The 22,945-nt window shown below is 37.7% G+C and overlaps 1 long non-coding RNA gene across 2 annotated transcripts; it reads left to right on the top strand.

The window, feature by feature from the left end:
* Positions 1–4,228: 4,228 nt before the first annotated feature.
* LOC136825694 (uncharacterized) lies at positions 4,229–8,404 on the top strand. 2 transcript variants are annotated; one of them, XR_010849408.1, is made up of 2 exons: positions 4,229–4,422; positions 7,418–8,404. It is a non-coding gene; the product is annotated as an uncharacterized lncRNA (long non-coding RNA). The 2 variants fall into 2 exon arrangements; XR_010849407.1 differs by lacking the exon at positions 4,229–4,422 and adding an exon at positions 5,369–5,490.
* Positions 8,405–22,945: the final 14,541 nt, after the last annotated feature.

The following is a 22,945-nucleotide window of genomic DNA, read 5'->3' as shown; positions in this document are numbered from 1 at the left end:
AACACCCCTAGGTTACGTTAGGTTGGCATTTTTAGGTTCCTTTAGTGCCCTATCATTTCCTAGCATTTTGGGTTTTTCTTGCAAAACTGGCTGGCAGGAATCTTATTGGCAACTTATAAAATTTTACCCAGAAATGGAACGCTTGCTCCTACGGTTATTTCTGCTGATTTGGATGTTTTATTTTCAGGTTTTGAACTGCTATTCAGTAACAAATTTTTAGTGTAAAGGTGAAGGAACCCTTTTCATCTTGCAATTAAGGGGGACCACAGTGGGAAAGCAGTGTTTTTGGGTGAGTGAAGACACAAAACGAATGAAATACAAGGGTAGATTTAACCTAACCTAACCCAGGGGGACAGATCCTTATCTAGCTAGGGGTGGGGACCTTCACCCGCCCCCTGGACCGTCTCCTGGTGTAGAGCACAGGGGCCTTACCTAGTTGGGAGGCTTTGATTCTCCGGCCTCCCACCTAACTCAGTGAAGGGCTCTCTAAATTAAGATAGGGTTGTGACCCAAGTTACCTAACCTAATGGCACCAAGTCCTCACCTGGTCCAGATCTAACATAAGTCAGTTTACCAGGCCCTTACATAGCTTGTACATAAAATCACTAAAAACCTTCAATCAACCATACCTTAATCAAATAATTGTTGTATGCAAGGTGTAACTTACTAATCTTGTACTGAAATGAACATAAGAAACATTAAAATCAAACATAAGATATTTTCAACACCAGAATAAATTGTGGTTTACAGTAAAAATTTACTAAATTACAAAATATTAAATAAATCTTACCTTCGTCAGAATTAGAACTTGTAGAAGTAGGCTGTCATGGTGATGTTAGAGTACCTTTAATTTATTTTATATTTTCCCCTTAAATAAAAAATCCTGTTTTCTCACTGTGGTCCCCCACAATTGTAGAATATAAGGATTTTCAGTATCTTTTAAGCCACTCATTTGTTAGTAAAACATTGACAAAAAAAAAAATGATACCAGTTAGGCTATGTAGTGAATTAGCAAAGACCCAGAAGTTTCAGGCTCCGATAAAGGCTAATGCTGTCGTGTGCCACTCCTTCCTGCTCTAGAGCATAACAGCAATCACTGCAAAGTGAGGGAGTCTGGTCAGACTGGCAACAAGATTGCTGCTAATCAAAGTTACCAAGAATGGGAACACACCAATGCTGCAAGCAATGGTAATGTCATAAAATCATAGGCTATTGATAACCTAACAGGTTCGTGGACTAGTTTAGAGCACTGAAGCAACTGTGAAAGTCTAGGCTAAGTTACCAACCCAAAGTAGCCTAGCCTAGGAGTATGCCTAACTACTATGATGGGTCTGCCAAATTAAATTGCCAAACCATAAAATCATGACATTAATAGTAATGACTACACAGCAAAGTAAGGAGCACCAATTGCGAAAACTTGACTAAAAGAAAATAGCCAAGATATTAGCAATGACAAACTAATGTTCTGTACTTAAGTAAATTCACAAACTACCACATGTTGGGTAAGTTTGAATTATTTGCGCTTATTAGCATGAAAATCAACTTCACTGAAGTGGATTTTTGGCTTTCCTTCACCAGTTGAGTTCACCATCTCCCTCCTTTTCTGTTTTCCCCACCAAACCTGTTGATACAGAACAGAGGACAGCCAAGATGTGCAAGACAAACAAACAAAATTTTTTTAATACTGATAAGGTGATTAGGCAGTAACTACCGTCAGGTAGGCGGGAATACCCGCCTGCCCAGGTGTAAACATTCCAGTTTGCAGGCGTGTTATTAGATCTCTGCCTGACTGTCTTAAGCTCTTTATTTATCTCGGTGGGATCTTTCAGTATTTTGTTTATATATCATGTGTTTTTGATACTTATTAATATACAAACCCACGATTTGTGATAGCTTTGCATAGGCCGTCGTTCCCCTGCGTCTGTGTCTTGGGTTTGATGGCCAAGGGTGTATTAGAGGGGACATGACCGAGTGGTAATGCTTCTCTTCCAGTAGCCCTTTATTTAGATACTGAAGGCGTTTCTCTGTACATTCGGATATACAGTAATACCCCGAACTTGCGCGATTCGAGTTGTGCGAATTCACAGATGCGTGAACTTTTCACTGGAACCTAACTAGTTGTCATACGTGAGTTTTCCCCAGACAAGCTGACATTTGCAAATATTGAGAAACCCTGCAAAAGCATTTCTGTTTAATTTTTTATGTAATTTATAAGTTTTCAAGCTTTTATGTGTAAAGTAAATAACATTAAATAATAAAAGTAATAATTTCTCTCTCTCCCTCTTTTACTGAGATGAGAGAATTTTTATGGTACATGTATATGTTTATTTGTTTTGCATGATAAATAAATTTTTTACCTAATAATAAGTACTAATTTTCAAATAATAATAATAATAATAATAATAATAATAATAATAATAATAATAATAATAATAATAAAACAGTAATTACAATATTCGTATGTGATACGTATTTTAAACAATATCTTTCCCTCATACTTTGAGAAGAAGCTCGAAGGTGAAGCTGTCAGACATGTCACTTTAACATGACAAGAAGTGGGAGTGTTGCTGATTATCAGGTCAAAGGGTTCTTACGTAATTCTCTCTCTCTCTCTCTCTCTCTCTCTCTCTCTCTCTCTCTCTCTCTCTCTCTCTCTCTCTCTCGTTCGTAGTTAGCGCAACCTACATATTACTTTTTCTCTGTATGTCTTTACCTGTACAGTAGATAATTTTAAATTAATCTAATTTCACCTGTACTGTCTACAAACTGTAAATGCGCTGTTCTAAAACATAGAGACACAGAGTATTTCAGAACAAAGAGAAAGACAGAATAAATAAGTCTTTTGCCTCTGGTTACCATAGTAGCTATGTGAAAATTGTCGTCAGTGAAATCTTAGTTTTCTGACACAGCCTACTGGTTGATGTTTTAAAGAATTACTAACATGTACTTTCTAAGAAGTTGAATAACTAACAGCAGGTTATTTCAGAAAAATGCCAAATAGAAATTCCTTGGTAGGTCTTAGACTTAGGAGAATGACATTCATATAACAAATCTTGTTCGATCATTTAGTGGTTAAGGGAGAAAGTGGTAGCCTAAGTAAAAAAAAAAAAAGTTTCCCTCGTCTCATATTCTCAAATCACCACAGAATTGACTGAGCGTAAGACACTCGTAAATGTTACTTATTATGTAGCATATTACCTGCCTTAGGCTATTTAACAAAATTCATGAGATCGAAGCAAAAAATCATTACTTGTATTTGAACCTCTATACAGCGGAATTCGCCGTATAGCGACAAGGCCGAGCGAATCTAGCCAGTGCTCGCTAGCCTTGTTCGGTAGTCGAGTGATTATTTCTGTTTTTCGCCCAGCTAGGCTCCAAAGGGAATTCAGCCTGTAAAGATAGACAAGTTACAGGAAAAAAGTGATATATATAACTGAAATATAAGGGAATGAAATAAAACGTTTTGTTGTGTTGGGTTCCATTAGACATTTTATTGTGATATATATCTGGAAATAATGGCTACTAAACAGCACGCTGGCCAAAATAAAGAGAGAACCTAAAGTGCAAAGTTGGAAATACTGGAAAGGGTCGCTAGTGGCGTTGCGTGGCCCTCGATTGTCTAGAAGTGGGACACCAGCGTGGAACAAAAACAAACAAACAAACAAGCAATTAAGCTGTTCACAAAGTACTAGTGTAAAGGGAAGGATTCAGTAAATAAAACACATTAACTATTGCGTTTTTTTTCAATGAACCGAATAAACGTTATGAATATCAAGGCCCAAAGAAAAGGAACCTTGATGCATATGAGTCGGCGAAGGGTCGCCGTTGCCCGGCAAAATTTAATGAATATAAGTAACCGACGACGAACGTTCGGTACCATGCTCCATAGTTACCCCTGGGCCATGCCTTTGATATAGAATCCCTGAAGTGCACTTTGAAGATAACTACTTACAAATTGTAACCAGACAATTTGTAGAATGAAGTGAGCCGTAAAACTATTTTTTCTGACTTGTGAAGTGTTTTGTGTATCATTAAATATGGTTGCATTTTAACATTCATGTTTAGTTCTGCAAGTATGTCATTGTAATTTGGATCTGCTTAATATCGCCATTTTGCTACGCAAGTATAAATATGTTACTGAAAAGTATTCAGACTCGTTCCAGTAATATTTCAGGTATTCTGCTCGGTAAGTTCTACACACAGTTGTCAGTAAGTTGTATTTGGTCATTTGTCAAGTTCCGTTTAGGACGGTGCGAATTGTTTTACCCAAATTCGCGAAAATGGTCGATAAAATTCTTTGATATATGGTGCAAATCGAGGAAAGGAAGGACACTACTGAAGATGAAAGGCCTACTGGTAATTCCCGTAGAGTGGTAGTGCCGTCTGTGCATTTCACGCGGTGCAATCTAGGCATTACTGAAGGTAATTTGCAGCGGCCCTTCGGCCCCCTAGCTGCACCCCTTTCACTCCTTTTACTGTACCTCTGTTCATAATACGTTTCTTCCATTTTACTTTCCACCCATCCTAACAAATGTTCATAGTACAACTGCATGGTTTTTTTACTGTTACACCTTTAAGACCTTCTTTACTCTCAATTTCCCTTTCAGCGCTGAATGACCTTATGGGTCCCATCGTCTGGCCTTCGGTCTAAATTTTATATTTCAGCCCAATCCTGCTTAAAATGTGTACATAGCAAACCTTCGACAATCGGTCTATGGACGTACACGTACAAATGAGGATCTTTGATCTTTGCAAGATCAGGCCTATATTCAGTCAGGTGCTTACGATTTGTCATTGAAAGCAGCACTGCAACATTGTCCACGGCATACTGCCACATGTTCATCCCAGTTGGTGTATGAATGTGTGTTTGTATGTACGTAGCCTATATACGTTCTTTTCACGACTAAATTTTATGGTCCTGTAAAGAAAAATTTGTATCATAGCCGATAGTTTTATGAGTGTTAACGAAACCTTGTGGACAAAGCTCTTAAGTCCATTTGATACGAAACATCATATTTGTATTTTGCGTTTGTTCGTTAAGATGGAGGAATATGCGTTTAAAAGGAACATCGTCCCATTTCTTCGTAACCATCGGTTAAATCCAGTACGTGGCTGCGATCTCTCAGTATTTTTTTCTTATAAGTACATCACATTTATAAACCGATCAACTTTTAAAACGGCGAGTTTATAGTTTTACTTTTTTTTTCCAAATTTACCGTTACTTAATGACTTTCCATTCCGTAGATATGAAATGTCAGAAAACGAGATAGCTCTCCATAGATGGCGCTACTGATTTCTTTACCAAGGATAGTTAAGGCTCTTTGTTCCTACTCCTTGATTACAAGGGATTTCTCTCGAGAAACAGATTATTCTGAACTCTGGATGCGTCAGTATATTGAACTAGTGATTTTTTTTTTTTTTGTGATTAGGTAATCATGGGGATCACATTTTCAGCTGAATTATTTTCATCTTCGAGACTGGCTTTGCTAAGTAAGTATGACGACCATCTAACTGTCTCTAGGTAGACTATAATATGTAAGTGCTCCGAATTACTGCTACTTGTATTGATTACATTGAAAGTTAGGCATTAAATTTGTTTGCATGTTAAATTCGACTGGTCTCGATATCCATTCAGCTTTTAATATTGGTGCCTTAGAAGATCCTTACTAGACTAGAGTAAATTCGAGATAGTGATTCCTGCATCTATTTCCGAGAGGCCCTTAGCTTGAATTTGCAGCATTCTGAAGGCGAGGGGCCAATAGACCGAATGCTTTATACAGTAATGTCTGGCTAGAAAACTAACAGCCATTATTTGGCGTTACAGGTTTATTAATAAGGCAATACTTAGGTATCAAAACTAACGTAGATTTTCAAAAATGTGTACGCAAAATAGTGAAATATTTAGCATTGATATAAAATAGGCTACGCGTAAAAGCCACTTGATCAATAAGATGGTTTGAATTTTCTTAGTGATTAAGGTTTGGAGTTCTGAATATTCTTAATTGTCTATGAACATATGTCATCAGTCATTGCTTTAATGTGGTAGAGGGGAAGGTGTATACCACCATTATTTTATGCTAGACTGTAGAATTGTACTTTTGTGGGGGTAGGCCTGCCTCCCTCTAGAAGAAAATTGTTTCGTGGAAGGAATAAGGATATTAACTGTTTGCTGTATTGCTGAAAATTTTAATTGAACGGAGCATATAACGTTAAGAGCTGTGACATGCTACTTTTAAACAAATGCTCCAGTCTGAGGGTTTTTCATTGTTACATGATCCTGACTTCTACACGCCTGCGTAGATTCTCTCTGTACCTTACCTTTCGTAAACAATTGGTAGTAGTCGGCATTACACATTGTAGCCGAGACCAGTTCTCGAAAACAGCGAGACTAGAACTGTTTTTTAGTGTGTGGCAATAGAGAGAAAAGAGCTTTTCCCAATTATTTTTGTTTTTCCTGAGTGGCAGGGATGCCAGAAAAGAATGCTTTGTCCTTAGCAAGTTTTGTTCAGTGCATTATATTAATGCAGATGATTCATAGAAAACGTTCTCGCAAAGGTTAAGTGAAAATCTTTAGGTTTTAAGTAATTTTCTGTTTTAGGGGGCTGATTGCCTGGGTCACTGACTTGCTTTGTGTTGTAAAGGTACGAGGTATTCAATGTACTTGATTATACCCTAATGGACTTTTTTTTTTTATATATGTAGCAAATTGTATTTTTGCTCCTTCGTGAAAGGTAGGAATTCATGATACAAATTTTAGAAATTCGAAGGAACTGTAACAACGCTTAAATTCTGTATTACTGAAGTATTTAAATATACAATTTATTGTGGTATCCTTTTTTATTTGTAATTTGCATTCCGATGAGAGAGGTTTTAAGAATGTTATATAAGTAAATTGCAGATCAGGCTAATTAGTAAATTGCAGATAAGGCTAATTAGTTTTCTGCGCATGCAAAATTATCCAGTGGTTACTAAATGTATATAATCTTTATTTCTGCCAAAAGTCGAAAAACTTATGAAAGTATTCATGACCGTAAATGCAGTTAGTTTCTAGATAAAAGTAACCCGCCTATTTATAAATTTATATGTATCATGTTTCATGAGTCTCCCCCAAAAGCAAGCAGTAATAAGTTGAACCGAGTTGTGTATCTGAAATAACCGCACGTTCCATTAAGAGAATTTCATAGCTATGTGAATTTCCCCTGTAACGTGAAACTAAGTGAAAGCGAATATACAAAGGATATTTAAGCATCGAGTTTTTTGTTTGAATGTTTTTCCACTAAGCTTTCAGAACTCAGATTTTTTTTTTTTACCTAACTTGAACAGTGGCTGTATGAGCGATCTTTTCTTGAAATATGGTTCGAAATAAATAAAAAAAATTGCACATGCGCTTCTTAATACATGAATTTTTTTTTTCCAGGAACTCAAGGTACTGAGCTGTTTGTACGGTAGTTACCGGATCATGAAGAAAAGATGGTGAACAGATAATTACTGGTTTGGCACAGTCTCAGCTAAGACTTTGAGTATTCAGGCAGCCAGAAATGTCGTGTCAACGAGATAACTGGAGGAGATGGACTAGATTTACATAAGTCTTTTGCTTCAGTGTGATTACTTCATCTCCAAGCAACGCCTTGGTTTTAAGTGAAGGTGGTATAATGTTGCTCCTGATAGAAGCTTATTCACGGAGCACTTCAGACGTATATAGGGCAGTAACTTTTTACAAGTACAAGAAGTAAGTATCTAGGTATTACTTTGAATTAACAATAGTTATGTCTAGTCTAGGTAACGTATCTTGGCATTGTGGTCCCATACATTACAGAGTGCTGTTGCAGAGGTCACTAGGTGCTAAGTTAGGCACATTTTCTTGTGAGTTTTTTTTATTTCAAAGCCTTCAAGTTTCTGGAAAGGCAGCCATCCAATCTTTTCATTTAAAGGCTAAGGGTTCACAACAGTTTTTAAGGCGATCCTGAGAACTAGTTTAATGCTTCACATTATTTATGTATTAGCACTGTTTAACACTTTCCAAACAGAAATAGAAGTAAAAGGGCCAATTATAACTTGTTGTTTGCGAGGGCTATATCAACCAACATATACTCAACACCCACTGCACTGTCATGGTAATCTGAAGAATAATCAGACTTCAGTTGTAGCGAGGCATAGATCTCTGTTTATCCTTCACTTATGCAGGCATATTAGCAATTTTGATGAACCTCTGTGGTCATAAATGCGTATTTTTATGTTGGAAGAAGTTGTACAATACTTAGTTTAAAACTAATGGAATAACCGCAATTGCTGTTCAGATGATTAACATGAAACCAATTTACCGATCTTATTAACATATCGGATCATGTCAAGATCAGCGAACCCGCTCGCAGCAGGGTTCGCTATTCTTTACAAGAAGGTTATTGGGTTCGTTATTCTTTACATGGGAATAATCAGGTTCGCTGTTCTAGACAGAACACTTCGGTACCAGACGGTCGATCGGAATATATATTTATCATAATTGTAACCTGTGTATATGTTGTCTTTCTAAACAATCATGTATTATGTACAAGTAACGAGTTATGTATATCAGACATTGCTGATCATTGACCTCAGGTCACATGTAAATCTTTGTACCAGCGGTCTCTGCGAACTTCGCAGACGTCCTCATCCCACTTTATAAGCAGCTAGTTTTCATCAATAAACCAGCAGTACTTTTCTTCCTGCTCATTATTTCGCACCTCTCTCACATGTGAACCCGATATCGTCCCCGGACCCTGAAGCTGGGCACTGATTATTCTGGACAACGAATAGCTGATAAAGTACCTTGACTCGAAGTTGTAGACTAAAATTTGGTAATAAATTTAAAGATGGTTACATATCTAACTTTAGTATCTAATGGTATTGGTGGAATAATTTTTCTTAGTGGTAAACCCTTGGTTAGGTTAGTTACCGTTAAATGTTAGCTTATCCTCAGCATAGAAAACTTAACAACTGTCATAGAAAACGAACATGGAAGACTATTACAAACTTTAACGAATATTCTGTATAATTGTAAATGATATAGATACCACAGGAGTGTTGTAAGGCTATAAGTTAAGTATACCTTAGTTTTACCAGACCACTGAAATAAGAGGCTGAAGCTTAGTAACAGTGATAGGATTGGAGTATAATGAACCATTGACATCTGTTGGAGAGATGCTAGCAGTTAGTGCATATTTTTAAAAAGCTTTAGAGCAGTCGTATAGCATAAAACCTAACAGCCACCTAAGTAAACCGAAAGGAACTAAAAGGGGGTTAATGAAGATTACAAAGGCATGTTAGATACGTTCACCGGTCTAAATACAACGTAATGTAAGAATGCGCAAATACCAAGGCTTTAATGAAAACTTTTGGAGACGGTTAGACATGAGCAGCTGACTTGAATATTGGCTTCGAAGGTTTTGTTTACAGTAAATAAAGGTAGTATATTTATTCCATTCGAATTTCTTGGTTATTTCAGGGTCGTAGAATTATAAATACTCTGGTGTCCGACCAAAAATATTATTCTACATACTTGATTGTCCCTTCTTGACTGAAGAGTAACCCGTTCCAGAGATTCTGTCTTGTAGGTTATTTGGGGCCTCTGGGCCCTCATCGTGAGACATTATTTCCTCAATACTCAACTTTCTCACGGGAGAGAGAGAAACGCGCTCTTCCTTCAATCGTTTATTTCCTCTCACAAAAAATTCAAAATTCAAACAGCTTGGGGAGAACGTAACAGGTTCCACAGTTCTTTTTTATAATTCCCAGTTCAATCAAAAATTCACAATAACGGTACAAACAAGATACAAAACACAATTGGTACATCAATTTACAACTTCAATATAAAAATAGCAAGAAACTCTGAAAAGAACGGGCATAAATACGACACAGCACAGGGAATGGGGAACTTCAAAAGGCGTCACCCTCATAAGGGGGGCAAAACAATAATTGTTTTACAACACAAACACATATATACCTGATTAAACACACTCCACAATTGTCATATAAGTAAAGTTTAGCAATACTCAGTAAATCTACTTAAATTTCCACATACTGATACAATGTAAACAAATAGGGAGCGTTCTTTTAGACGCTAAACGTACATTTTAACAAACGTAAACACAAGATCGAGAGCGTTCTTTTGGACAAAAAACATACATTTAACATGTCTTAAAAGTGTATTTGCTGGGAAACTAACTGGGTTTTACTGCGAGCGGACTGTCAAGTTTTATTTTAAAAACCAGTATTTTTTTATGTAACGGTCCAAGTCGTAAGAGTAATGCTCCGGTTAATTCCAAAATAGGCTGAATGAGTTTGATTTTCCCTTTTTTAGAATTATGTCGTTTGGTCTCTTGTGTGTTAGTTTTCCCTTTTAGAGTTGTCATTGTGTTGTGCGTGTCTTGCTAGTTTCGTGGCTTAAAACTCTGTAAAAACATCTACTGTAGTAAACGTTTCAAATTTACCGGAGGACTTGCTTGCAGAACACGGTTATAATCGTAAACAAAGTTGACTCTTTGCTTGAGTAATAATAGGGACCGGATTTGTGGGGAGTGGAGTTAGGAGTGCCTTTCGTACTTTATAGAGATTGCCTGATTGTCGTTGAAGAAACATATGAAAATAGTATGTTGAATGGTAATTGCAGTTTTTTTTAAACAGAAAAACTCCATAAGGTTTTATACCTTGCTTTTGAGTGCTGAGTTTCAACTGATAGAGCCACATTTTACAAAGTAAATTCCTTAACAATTCCTGGCTTAGAATACATATTCAGTTTGCAATTCCTTGCAATATTATCATTTGGCAATTGAAATAGTTCACACACACACACAAAGGTTAACAGACTATTAATTGCCATGCAAGCTTAAACAAGACAGGATGTCAATATGAGAGGCAGTGTTGGAAAATGGAAATAAAGGTAGTGGTGTACAGCTCTAAGTCATGATGTTTAGCATGTGTTTTGTTTGCAGATTAATAAACTTGTAACGTTATGGGAACCAACTGGTAAATGATTTGGCATGGCTTAAGTTTTGAACTGATTCAAGCAGAGTTATTGATGTCAGATTACCAAAAGTTACAGGGTAACATTGTGAAAATGACTTTTTCCTTGTGCGTTTTAGTTTTAGTTTGGTATTATTCCAATATCTAAAAGGCAGGAAGCGGAAAAAAATTAGCGACAATCTCTTCATAATTCTTTACAGAATTTTCGAGACCTTAGGATATAGCCTACAAATGTCAGAAAAGGATTGAGTGTCGAGGCATTTTCAGGTAATTACAGTATCCAGGAATAACGTATCGAAAGGCGTATATTGAAAATGCTAAAAAAAAAAAAACCATTCTTAGTATATTTACTGAAGCGAAGGTTCCTACCACTTATAGACGTGGATTTAGATTTCTCAGATTCCCTATAACAGAATAATACTGCTACAAGGCTCTTTTTGTTGTTGTTGTTGTTGTCTAGGATGCATATCCGCCAGAGCACTTGTTTAATACCGAGAAACCGCAATTTCTCAACCGCCTTGATGTCGATAGTCATAAGAGAAGCCGAAGCCGAAGAACTTTGAACAATGTTTAATGTTGTGGTCCTACTTAGAAAGTGAAGTCATATTGTTTTAAGAAACAGTTTCTTAGGTGCTTGCCATATCCTTTGTGATGTAATAGTGTATAACGCTATGTATTCGTGTATAACGCATAGCAAAATGTTCTATATTTTACTAATGGGACATAAAGTAACTGTGAGAGCGTTCAGATTAGTATGATAATTGTGGAGGTAAAATGCCATTGTCTTGGGAACTTATCTAAAAAAGGATAATTGTTTTGTACAGTAACTGACGAGTTTCATGAACTCGAATATCTGGAATATGGTGAACCTTGGAAGATAAGAACAAATTCCGTATTTTTTTTTAATGCCTGCTAAACTGTAGGACGTGCATAGACCAGACTCGCCGACGCAGACAACCAAACCAGTTAAGTGGTTAGTCGGTGGCTAGCAGTTGATTTAATAACATTGCGGTATGTTCTTTTATATTAAAGACTCCTCTGTTAACAGCTGAAAAGTTAACTTGGAAATATTCTAAGACATGCGTATTTGCTTAAACAACATAAATTTAGTTTTAACATTTCTTATATCCATTGAAACCTGGTCCATAGAAGCTAGACCTTGCGTAGATTAACTGTTAGGCATCCCGTTCAGCGGTTTTTCTTTGAAGTAGATTTTTTTTTTTTTTTTTTACCCCATTACCTTTTGAATGTCCAAAGTTGAGCTTCAAGAATTTATCGTAATAGAAACCAACATCTGGCGTTGTTCGTCTGTACTTAGCTTAGCGCATCACAATAAAGTCTGTGAACTTTTTATTCCAGGTATAAAGGTTCTAGAAAATTGCAATATTGTCCTTGGGTCTAGATATTTTCGTTACGGTGGCTGTTATTTTTATACAAGACTGAAGCTTAAAATTTTAATTTAATGCAAAACGTATTTGTAACTTTCTCTTACAAAAGTACAGTACAGTACTTTCATGCACTGTAGCGCATGAACACACAATAGTATGCTTTGGATTACCACTAGTTTTAAATGACGATGAAAATACAACTACTTTGCAAGATGTTTTCATAAGTAGTCGACGGAACAAACAAGTGTCTTTCATTTTTCCCACCTTCCCCAAGTAAAAATTAAAGAATTGGTGTAAAAACAAACTTTATCTGGGAAAGATATTGAACTTTAGGATTTATTTATTTAAATATTTTAATGTAACCAAACAGCGCTCAATCTCAGGCTTGAACAAATGATTTAAAGACTAGAAATTATAGAAAATTGAGTATGGGGAGGGTGAGGTGGTAGCTATGACAGGTTTTCCTCTTCATAAATGAGGTAATGTCACAAATAAGTAAAATCTTATTATTTTCAGTGTTCTAGGCTGTGTACATTTCCGAGAATTGGTAACTTTTGCTTTATTTCTTGATATCTTTCATTTACTGAAGGAGCTGATATATAAACGAATTAACTATCCCAGAATTAATCACAGGTTAAACATGTCAGTTGCGTTCGTCGTAATTCGGATCTGGGAAAGAGCGTCAACGCTTAGTTTATAAGTTGTGCGAGGTCACTTAGTTTTCCTTAACGTTGAACATGCCTTTCAGAAGATGACAATTACGAACTATGTGACTGACGCCAGGGTAAACCCAGACCACTACCTTAATGAGCTTGCTGACATATTTAGTTGACGAAAATGTTACATAAGTTTCGGCAGCGTGGCCGAAAGCTACCAGTGTTGACGCCGACTTCTGGGGATATTTACAAATGATTCCACCTGTTTACAAAAGTCTAACCTACTTGTGCCACTTCTCTGACAAGAAGAATTGCCTTTACCTCAAGGTACCTCGAGGGAAAAAGAAATATGGAGGTTTGTGTATGAAGTTAGGTGTAATGGTTTGTTTGGTGTCTATGATAATTAAAGTTTTTGGTTTTGAAGTTGCAATCAAAATGAATTAGTTTCAAGTTAGTAACATTTCCTTTTCTTGTTATAAGAAATCTCGACTTCCTGTGATCAGACTCTACTTCCCTCGATGTAAGTTTTTGACTTTGTCTAAGTATTTCTTGACAGTTTTTTACTTACTGTTATCAGCTTCCTCTTCTTCATTTTCCCAAAATTACCACCCCTCCCCACCCCCCACCTCTCTCTCTCTGTCTCTCTAGCAGTAACTCGTACTACTCGCTTGTTCCGGAGAATCTTAATCCCGAGTACGCAATAAAAGTGTCACGTTCCTTCCTTTAATATTGGTAGGGCCGTAGGGACACACTTCTGCCCAGTGTCTAGTTTTAAGTCCTAACGGACGCGACCGAGGAATAAGATGTTTGCTTTTTTCGCCTCAAATAAAAGGTAATTTACACATTAAATGCATATCAGTTACCCACTTTAGGTATGAGCTTCCGAAACTTGTTTTCAAGCTTATAAATACCTCAATTTAAATATGATTTGTCAATGTCTAATTCGGTGTAACAACGATAATGGTCGTGAACTAACATTTTAGGTCTGATGTTTGTCTGCTGTAATTTTCGAACAGATTTAATTTTCTAAGTAACGTCATTACGTGACAGTGAATCACCCCGAAATCATAACCGTTCTACACAGTCAAACAGAGGAAGAATCTCTGATGTCATGCGTGATGTTTATCCAAACTAAAAAGCGATGTTCCCTGCATCTTTTAATCTCCCACTTTATCTTCCCCCACCCCTCCACTTCCGTGTTTTCTCGTTCCTCAGTTGGTGGTATTTCATTTTTTTGGGTGGGGTCCGTATTCCTCTTGCATCTCAATTGCCTCACTATTCATATATTTGTTAATATATTCTTCCTTCTGTTTATCTGTCCTAACAAAGGGTTCTGTAGCGCACCTCATATCTCTCATGCGAGTTTATGCTGTTAGGTCTAGCGCTGTAGATTTGCAAAACATGATCACAAGCTTAAAGATTTCAAAACTAGTCGCATAAGTAAAGGGAAAGATATTGAAATAGACCATCTCTATCTCTCTCTCTCTCTCTCTCTCTCTCTCTCTCTCTCTCTCTCTCTCTCTACGTCACCAGCGAGCCGTCACCTGTCGCAATAATTAATATCGGATGGGCAGCTTAGGCTTAATTATAAGCACAGACCCTTCGCGGGTTATGAAGTGTGGCACCGAAAATATGACGGTCTCATCCGCACGTGGGTGAGTAAGCTACGGAGGGAGAAGCGGGATTATTTTTTGTGATGATAGATAGGATAAAGAAGCTGACACACACACACACACACACACACACACACACACACACACACACACACACACACAGAGCCGGTGAGGTCAGATAGCAGGCAGGCTACTTGTTTTATAAGTGTTATTCCATTACGACCATTCAAGTTGCTGTAAAGCATTATTATAATTTTGAGGTCATACATGTATACATTCGATGTTTTTATGTATATATATATGTATATTATATATATATAAATTATTTATATATATATATAATTATATATACTGTATATATGTAGAAAGTTCCCTGGGAATTTTTTACATATATACTTTTAGGATTTGATCGTTTTGTGGCATAAAACATCATTAGTTTTTTGTTAGTCATACTTGTATAACTGCGATGTTTTTACTTATATGATAAATTCCCAAGGAATTTTTGACATACTATTAGGACTAGATAGTTTTATGACTGTCATGTGCTAACAGTAGTAAATAGTTATAGCTGCTCAGTAGTAGGATTTCAAGGCAGGCAGCCAGTGAATATTTTATCTAAATAGCCACTATTTCAAGCGTGTCTAGATTCTCTAACCCTACGCAGTTTCTAATGACAAAGCGACCCTACTGATAACACTTAAATATGAGATATTGTGCCTATCTTGCAATGTCAGTTAAATATTTGTTTCATTGCCGAATAACGAAACGCTCGCTACGTAAGTATTTCTTAGAGAGCGTCAGTAAATAGGTATGCACGCATTTTTTAACGAAAGCCGAGAATTAACCTTGCTTTGTTAAAATATAACATCATGAAGGTTGTCGTTATGGAGCTAGTAACTATGTAGCCCAGTCTCTCTCTCTCTCTCTCTCTCTCTCTCTCTCTCTCTCTCTGGCAATATTGTCTTCAGCAAGGACAATTAAAGTGGTAAAAAAGGAGCACTTCCTGAAGATATACATTTCGCTGCGAGTTATATTTCAGTTTTCACGCGTGGTTGCAGATGACTCTTATGAAACCCAGACATGGGAGAAACGAAAGTGTAAAAAAAGAATAATATTATGGTGTTAATAGAACGTTTATTTTTAAGAACGCTTAAATGTAGCGACTGCGCGCTGTTAAGTCTTCGTGCAAGTCTCACTTTATACAGTAACCTTTTTTATTAAGGTGAGACAATGATCGAGCTACAATGATCTTTTGCGTTTCGACTACAGTGATCTTGTCATGTTTGCTAATGAAGATCATAAATGGATGCATTTTGACCAGAAGGGCAAGAGATAAAGTTGAACATTTGCTGCAACACAGTTTGTTGTAAATAAGCTGTTCTCGCTAACTGTAGAGTAACTGGGTAATACCTGTCTCTTATATGTACATTGTCTTATCTGTAACTTTTTGGTATGCATTTTTAGATTTGGTTTACATGAGAATGAGTATCACTGGCAAGAGTTGCCAGTTTCATAATTGGGGCAAACCAAAATGACCTCCGGTTGTATTGCCGATTGCCCAAAGGCAAGTAATTGCCGCAGAAATTGGAGGTGAAAAGTCGGTTTAGAACCCTAACCAACAACCTCCGTAGGGGAAGTAGTGCCGTCAGTGCACCTCACGTGGTGCACTGTAGGCCTTCCTCGAGGTGCTTTGCAGCGTCTTCGGTCCCTAGCTGCTAACCCTTTCATTCCTTTTACTGTACCCCCGTTCATATTCTTTCTTCCATGTTACTTTCCACCCTCTCCTAACAATTGTTTCATCATTATTTGCAGCGCTGAATGACCTCATAGGTCCTAGCGCTTGGCCTTTGGCCTAAGTTTTATATTCCAATTCCTATTCCTAATCAGTAACATGTGGCTGTTCCGCTAAGTGATTGGACACTTTTAACACTCCTCTACCATGATTTGTTTTATTCATACTACACCTTCTGTAGGATGAAAAGGATTTTGCAATAAATTAGCCGCCCCCCCCCCACCCTCCGCCTCTTGTTACACTTGGAGTTTTTAAAGAGTCGACTCAACCTGTATATCATGTAGTCCTAAATATGATCTTCACATTAACAAAGTTGATATTTTTGAGTGTGTGTGTGCGCGCGCGCGCGCGTTTTTATTCTTTTTATGCATTCCAACCATTGTGCGTGCGTGTTTTTTTTTGGGAGCTATCGAAAATTTTCTGTACCTTTTCCAGAATTCTCATGGTTATTTAAAATTTTAGGACGGTAAGTGTAAGCAGGTTTCAAAGTCAGGAACGAAACGTGTTAAGAGGTCGCATACACATTTCTAATAACTGGAGTTTTAGATACGAATACATACAAAATTTAATTTCATTCTGTTGTTACCGTGCAATAATAGCAGTGATGACAAGGAAGACAATTTCATTCATTACAATTCGTAAAGTTTGATAAAAAAAATTATATCCATATAGATTAATATTTTTTCTTATCTTTTTCAGTTTTTCCCTTCGTGTTACGTAGCTAACTCGAAAGCCGCAACTTATCTCACTTCCCAAAAACTTCTCGGGAGATTAAATGTTTCTAGTTAAATGTTCGAAACATAAGCGACTCTATGATAGACGATCTAATATCTTGATTTGAAATACGGTGCACGACATTTCCGTAACAGATTATTAGTGAGGAATGCGTAACTTGGAGAGCGTCACTTTTGGCATGGTATGCCCAGGTCCAGATGTCAGCAGATGTCTCATGTTTTGACAAGTATGAGTGACTGAGGGCGTTCTTGACAGAAATACCCACCCCTCGCTCAGGTCAGGTTTAGTGTCAAATTTAAAACGTTGAAAATAAAAATTCATGTTAGAGTATCATCGATATTTGTAGTGTTTTTGGTGGTATTCGTAAAGACGTATCGAAAGCTGAAAGGAATCTGCTTATTGACTTGTTTACGCGAACAAAATTCCGCGAATGCTGCCGGTAAATGCGTTTACCAATTACTGTCTAGTTTCAAGAGACTCCGTTATAGAATAGAGCAAAGGACACCATTTAATGTTTCGAGGGAGTGGCAGGTGTGCCCAGACGCCGCTAGAGAGAGAGAGAGAGAGAGAGAGAGAGAAGCATGACCTGCGGGTTCATGTGCTGGGGAAGGGATGTCTGCTAGGGTAGGTGACTAACGCATCCTAAGAAAACATGGCGGAGTGCCATGGGTCACGATAATTTGGGGCGTTCGGTATGGCCTTCCCCATTCGACGACTAACGACATCACTTTTCGTCATACTTTTGGGTGAGTTCTTGTGTCCAGAAATGCGAAGTGGTCCCTTCCTGCTCTCACCTTAGAACCCCGCTTTCCCGCCGTAAGTGCCCCTTAAGACGGCTCTTAAGGTCTTACACTAATTCCTTTCGACCTGTTAGACACGGGGACGGGCTTAAAACGGAGTTCTCTTCGTCGTCGTTCATTCTTTTTCATTTCTTTTCTCAGCTTTTTTTAACTTTAATCTTTTCGTTTGTAATGCAGTTAGCTTTTGCTACTTCGTAAAGAAGATTGATTCCAGTGTTCTATTAGCAAAAGTCAGTGAAGGTGGTAACTCTGAATACGCTTAAAAAACTAATGAATTATTGAAGATTTAGAAAAACCTTCAGGTTTTGTGTATGTGTATATATGCATGCATGTAAGTATGACTTAGTAGGAGAAAAGGTAATCGCGAATTCTTGAAGATTTAGAAAAACCCACAGGAGGTATACATGTGTATGAATGTATGTATGTCTGTATACTCAGCAGAAGACAGGGTAATCATGAATTCTTGAAGATTTAGAAAAACCTACAGGTTTTATGCATATGTATTGTGTATGTGCATGAATGTATGCATGTATACTTACTACAAGAAAGGGTAATCATAACGAATCGAAATGTTGCATAAAAAAAATATGAATACATTGGATATTGATTTGAAAAATTGTAGGATGATGACTGAAGTGTATTGACTGATGCCGAGACCATTTCCTGAATGATTCAGCTGTGGGTTGATTTCTCCATTCACGCGATCGTGCATTTATTGACCTTTTTTTTCTAAAGCGTTAAATTTGCATGTGAAAGGAGTTTCTTTTTCCTGATAAGCCGATAGAGCGTTTTGCTGTAGCATATGTGAATAGGGCAAGGCAGAGAGCCAGCCAGAGAGAAAAGGCAGATTTAGTATCAACAGACAGACATCAGCTGGTATGCTTGGCCGAAAACATCTTAATCGCATACTCTTGATGTCTCGAACCCTTAAGAGCAAATAAAGTATCATCTAAAGCTGTCATGGTGAAACTTCTTCTTCTTGATGTACACTTTCATCATTCCAGTTCTGCCTTAAGGTAGATAATTTGGCAAATGTAGATCGTTGGAGATATTTGCTTAGTCAAACAGTTCCACGTTTCTGTTCAGCAACTTCACATTTTAGGCCTCGCAGGGTGGCAGTGCTTCAGTGCGCTTCATGCGGTGCACTGTAGGCATTACTCAGGTTCTTTGCAGCGTCCCTTCGGCCCCTACCTGCAACCCCTTTCATTCCTTTTACTGTACCTCCGTTCTTATTCCTTCTTCCATCTTACTTTCCACGCTCTCCTAACAATTGATTCACAGTGCAACTGCGAGGTTTTCCTCCTGTCAAACCTTGCAACCCTTTTTTCTGTCAATTTCCGTTTCAGCGCTGAATGACCTCATAGGTCCCAGCTCATGGCCTTTGCCTAAATTCTATATTCTATATTCTTTGCGTTTTAGATATCCTTTAAACTTTCGAAGCGTTGAGTAGCGGATACGTGCTTTGGCCCCCACACGTCGAGAGAATAAATCTTGAAATGTTATTTATGTGATGATTGATTTAAAAATTGGAAGGTAATTCTTTTAAGTTTTATAAAAAAAAATTTTACATTTTCAAAATTTTTGAGGCTTAAACTTGGTAATGGCAATCACCATAAGAAGAGTCAAATTCCAAGTGATATGATTAACCAAACCATATTAGTTTGGCTAATAAAGGTATATTACAATGCGCCTAATACGTTGCATCCATCGAGTTAAGTTTTAACAACCCTTAAGCAGAAATGTCAGTATCATATGTTGAGATTATTGCTAGCCCGACAAGATTAAGCGTTGCTTTTCGGCGGTCACTGTCCTTTAGTCCGTGACTTTGAAAACACGCTTGAATCTTGACGTAAAACCCTCTTCCCCAAATCCATAGCCTCGCATAAAAAAATAAAAACTTAGAAGTTTCCCCATGGATAAATATTTGTCACAGGAACTCGCTATAAGCTGTCATTGAATGAAAGGACCGAACCTCTGATAATTCTCACTGCGATGAGGGTGTGATAATATTTTGTAGTGAACGTGTTTAATCGAATATTTTGCATCAACTTGCTTGCAGGGTTCCCTGCATGCTTTGGAAATTGGTTAATATAGAAATTTATCATCAGTGGATTCTTTGGGTTTATGCAATTTCCAATTTTTATAATACTGGCATTTGTGATTATAATATGATTTAAGATTTATACCCATTGTTTTCCCAGTTTCACTGTAATTTTATATTGCGGTTAGTATGTCAGTGTAATTCCTATTTACATACTAGTATTAAATAAATTTGTCATTCCTAGTGATTCGTTCCTGATACCGGTTAATTTACAACTCTCTGAATATTGGTCATAAAATTTGGCCCCTCTAACGTTGCTGCGGACTACGGGAATTGCTATAGCCATATTTTATATTGGCGTTTCGTCTGAGGGTTTAGAGGTCGCAACACTCCGTTCATGCGTTCCTTTTCAAGCTAGTTATTCTCTCTCTCTCTCTCTCTCTCTCTCTCTCTCTCTCTCTCTCTCTCTCTCTCTCTCTCTCTCGCGCAGGTGCAAGTAATGTTTTAATCATTTCAAGTGCATGATGTTAGCACAAAAAAAAAAAAAATCAATAGCGCTATCTTAGACACTTTTCTGTGGTTTCTTTGCGAGAGCTCTTAATGGCGGATAATTCCTTTCTCAGACTCGATCGCTCTTTCGTCGTTATCAGAAGATACTTGGCAACGTTGCCCCGCCGAAGGCGTCAGGGGCTAATCTTATTGAAAGCAGCTGCGGGTTTCCGTCTCCGATATTGGTTTGGGCATGATTGGCAGCAACGAGCGACCTACTCGTTACCGTACCTTAATCCACGGGGTAATGGGGGGCGGTTGTTTGGGTAGAGAGGGCCGTGGTACAAGGTATTTATGGTGAATTTAGATGTTTGCTTTGATGTACATGAAAGAATTCTACTTGATCTATTAAACTGATTTGATAATGAGTTAGATACAGGGTTAGAGTTACTTATACATAAGATGAACTTAAAATCTAGATGCTTAAGTTTATACGACATCCCACCCTTAGGGATCTAAGAGCCTAAGATACCACCACGTAATAAAAGGCTCCTGAGAACGGCATGAGGGGAAAAGCATTTTCCCACCCGCTACTTAACGCAACAGCCTCCCCCTCCCCCCACCCCCAAAATAAATCCCCAGCCATACTCCATCCCTGGCCCCCTGAGAAGAACCTTGAAGATTTCCGACACCTCGGACAACCTCTTCCTAACCCCTCCCGACTCTGTTGAGATATATCTAATGGCTCTCTCTCTCTCTCTCTCTCTCTCTCTCTCTCTCTCTCTCTCTCTCTCTCTGTGCTCGCCAGAACAGACACGTCAATCTGCCAGGGAAATATCTTCACTGAAGGGATACACTTTGACCAGTAATGCTTTCATGTTGAGCGCACAGATGACTGAGGTACGCTTAAGTGTGTAGTTGAGACATACGTACAGTATTATTTATTTATTATTTTGTTATTTTAGTTTTTCTTTTCTAATAAGTGATCTCGTCTTTCTGCATATCCCATTACCTTCTGTTACTCCTTTCAAATGAACACCATGTTCTTTGGAAACTTTAATTTAAAGTCAATGGCCCCTGTTAGGTTGTTCCATACGAATAGGGTTCATCTTTTGAATAACATGTTAATCATTTAATACGTAGCTTCATGTATTTGTACACCCTGTAGTCAATATTTGAGTACACTAAAACTACTATATATGTGGCTATTCTTTTGAATATTACAAGTTGAACATAACACATCAACAAGCACTTATTCACTCGCTACGAAGTGAGTATGCAGTGAGTGATAAGCGCTGATAAATTTTTCTCATACGGCTTCCAGTTCTTCCATTTGCACTAGAATGTAACATTAATCTTCCGACCTTCCAAGAGTGAATAATGATTAATTTTACCTGAGTTTCTTACGTGGGTTTATACACAAGTTACTCAAAAACTGCATGCTGTAAACATTTCATTATCTCTTAGAGGTATCCCGCCAACATTAAATGTAGCAAGGGAAATGTGTAAAATAGTCGTCACATCTTTCATTTTCTTTGTGTCATTTTTTGTCACTTTTTTTTCAAATGGAGCAGAAAGTGCCATCGACACATCTCGCTCAGCATCCGGCATGTCAGTTTTAATTACCTTCGAGCTTACCTAAGACGAGGGGAGGAGAGCAGCATCAGCATCTTTGCCGGGAGATGCAGGGACGGGGGAGGAGCGTGGGAAGAGAGGAAATGATGAATAGGGCCACTAAAGGGAAAAGGTACGGACGTCTATAAAAAGTGGGCAGAGGAAAGGGAAGGAAAGGGAAGCTGGAGAAGGGTAAAAGGGGAGATCGGTGGAAATAGTATTTCTTATGACCGAGAGGGTCGAGTGGGGAGTGAGGGAGTGGCAGCAATAAAGAAATCTGCATATTTATGAAATAAGAGATGGAAAGTTGGAGGGGGTTGCCATATGTTGCAATCTCACTGCATACGGTTTGTGCTGGAGTTCCTATGCACGTTTCCTGCTGCTGACATAAAGTAGTGTTGGGGTCCACTTGCAACATCTTGTTTGGAGATAATAATTTATGTGAAAGTTAACACAAAATTTAACTTCATTTTCCATTAGGTTCTTTAAAGAGTAAAGGTGTTTTCAAGGTAAATTGCCACGATTTTTGTCGTTAAGAACCATTCAGTCATATCAACCAATATCTTCGGTATAGTTAACCAGAATTCTGACTTATCTTATTCTCCCATGATCAGATTGAAATTTGTTACTTTTAAATATTCTAGTTTCTCATCGACAACTTTTTCTTTTTATTTTAGTCAGTCCTCGCAACACCTTGTGCCTCCTGCCGCAGGTTCCGGTACGAATTAACGGTTTCGCAAAAGCAGTGCTGGATTATCTTGTTAGGATTTACCGAGAGTCGTAGGAGGAACGACAGAACAGGAATTAACTTTATTCCTA

This window comes from Macrobrachium rosenbergii, chromosome 39 (assembly GCF_040412425.1).
Source record: "Macrobrachium rosenbergii isolate ZJJX-2024 chromosome 39, ASM4041242v1, whole genome shotgun sequence".
NCBI lineage: Eukaryota > Metazoa > Arthropoda > Malacostraca > Decapoda > Palaemonidae > Macrobrachium > Macrobrachium rosenbergii.
Note: the sequence above shows the minus strand (reverse complement) of the source record. Positions and strands in the feature narration are given on the sequence as shown.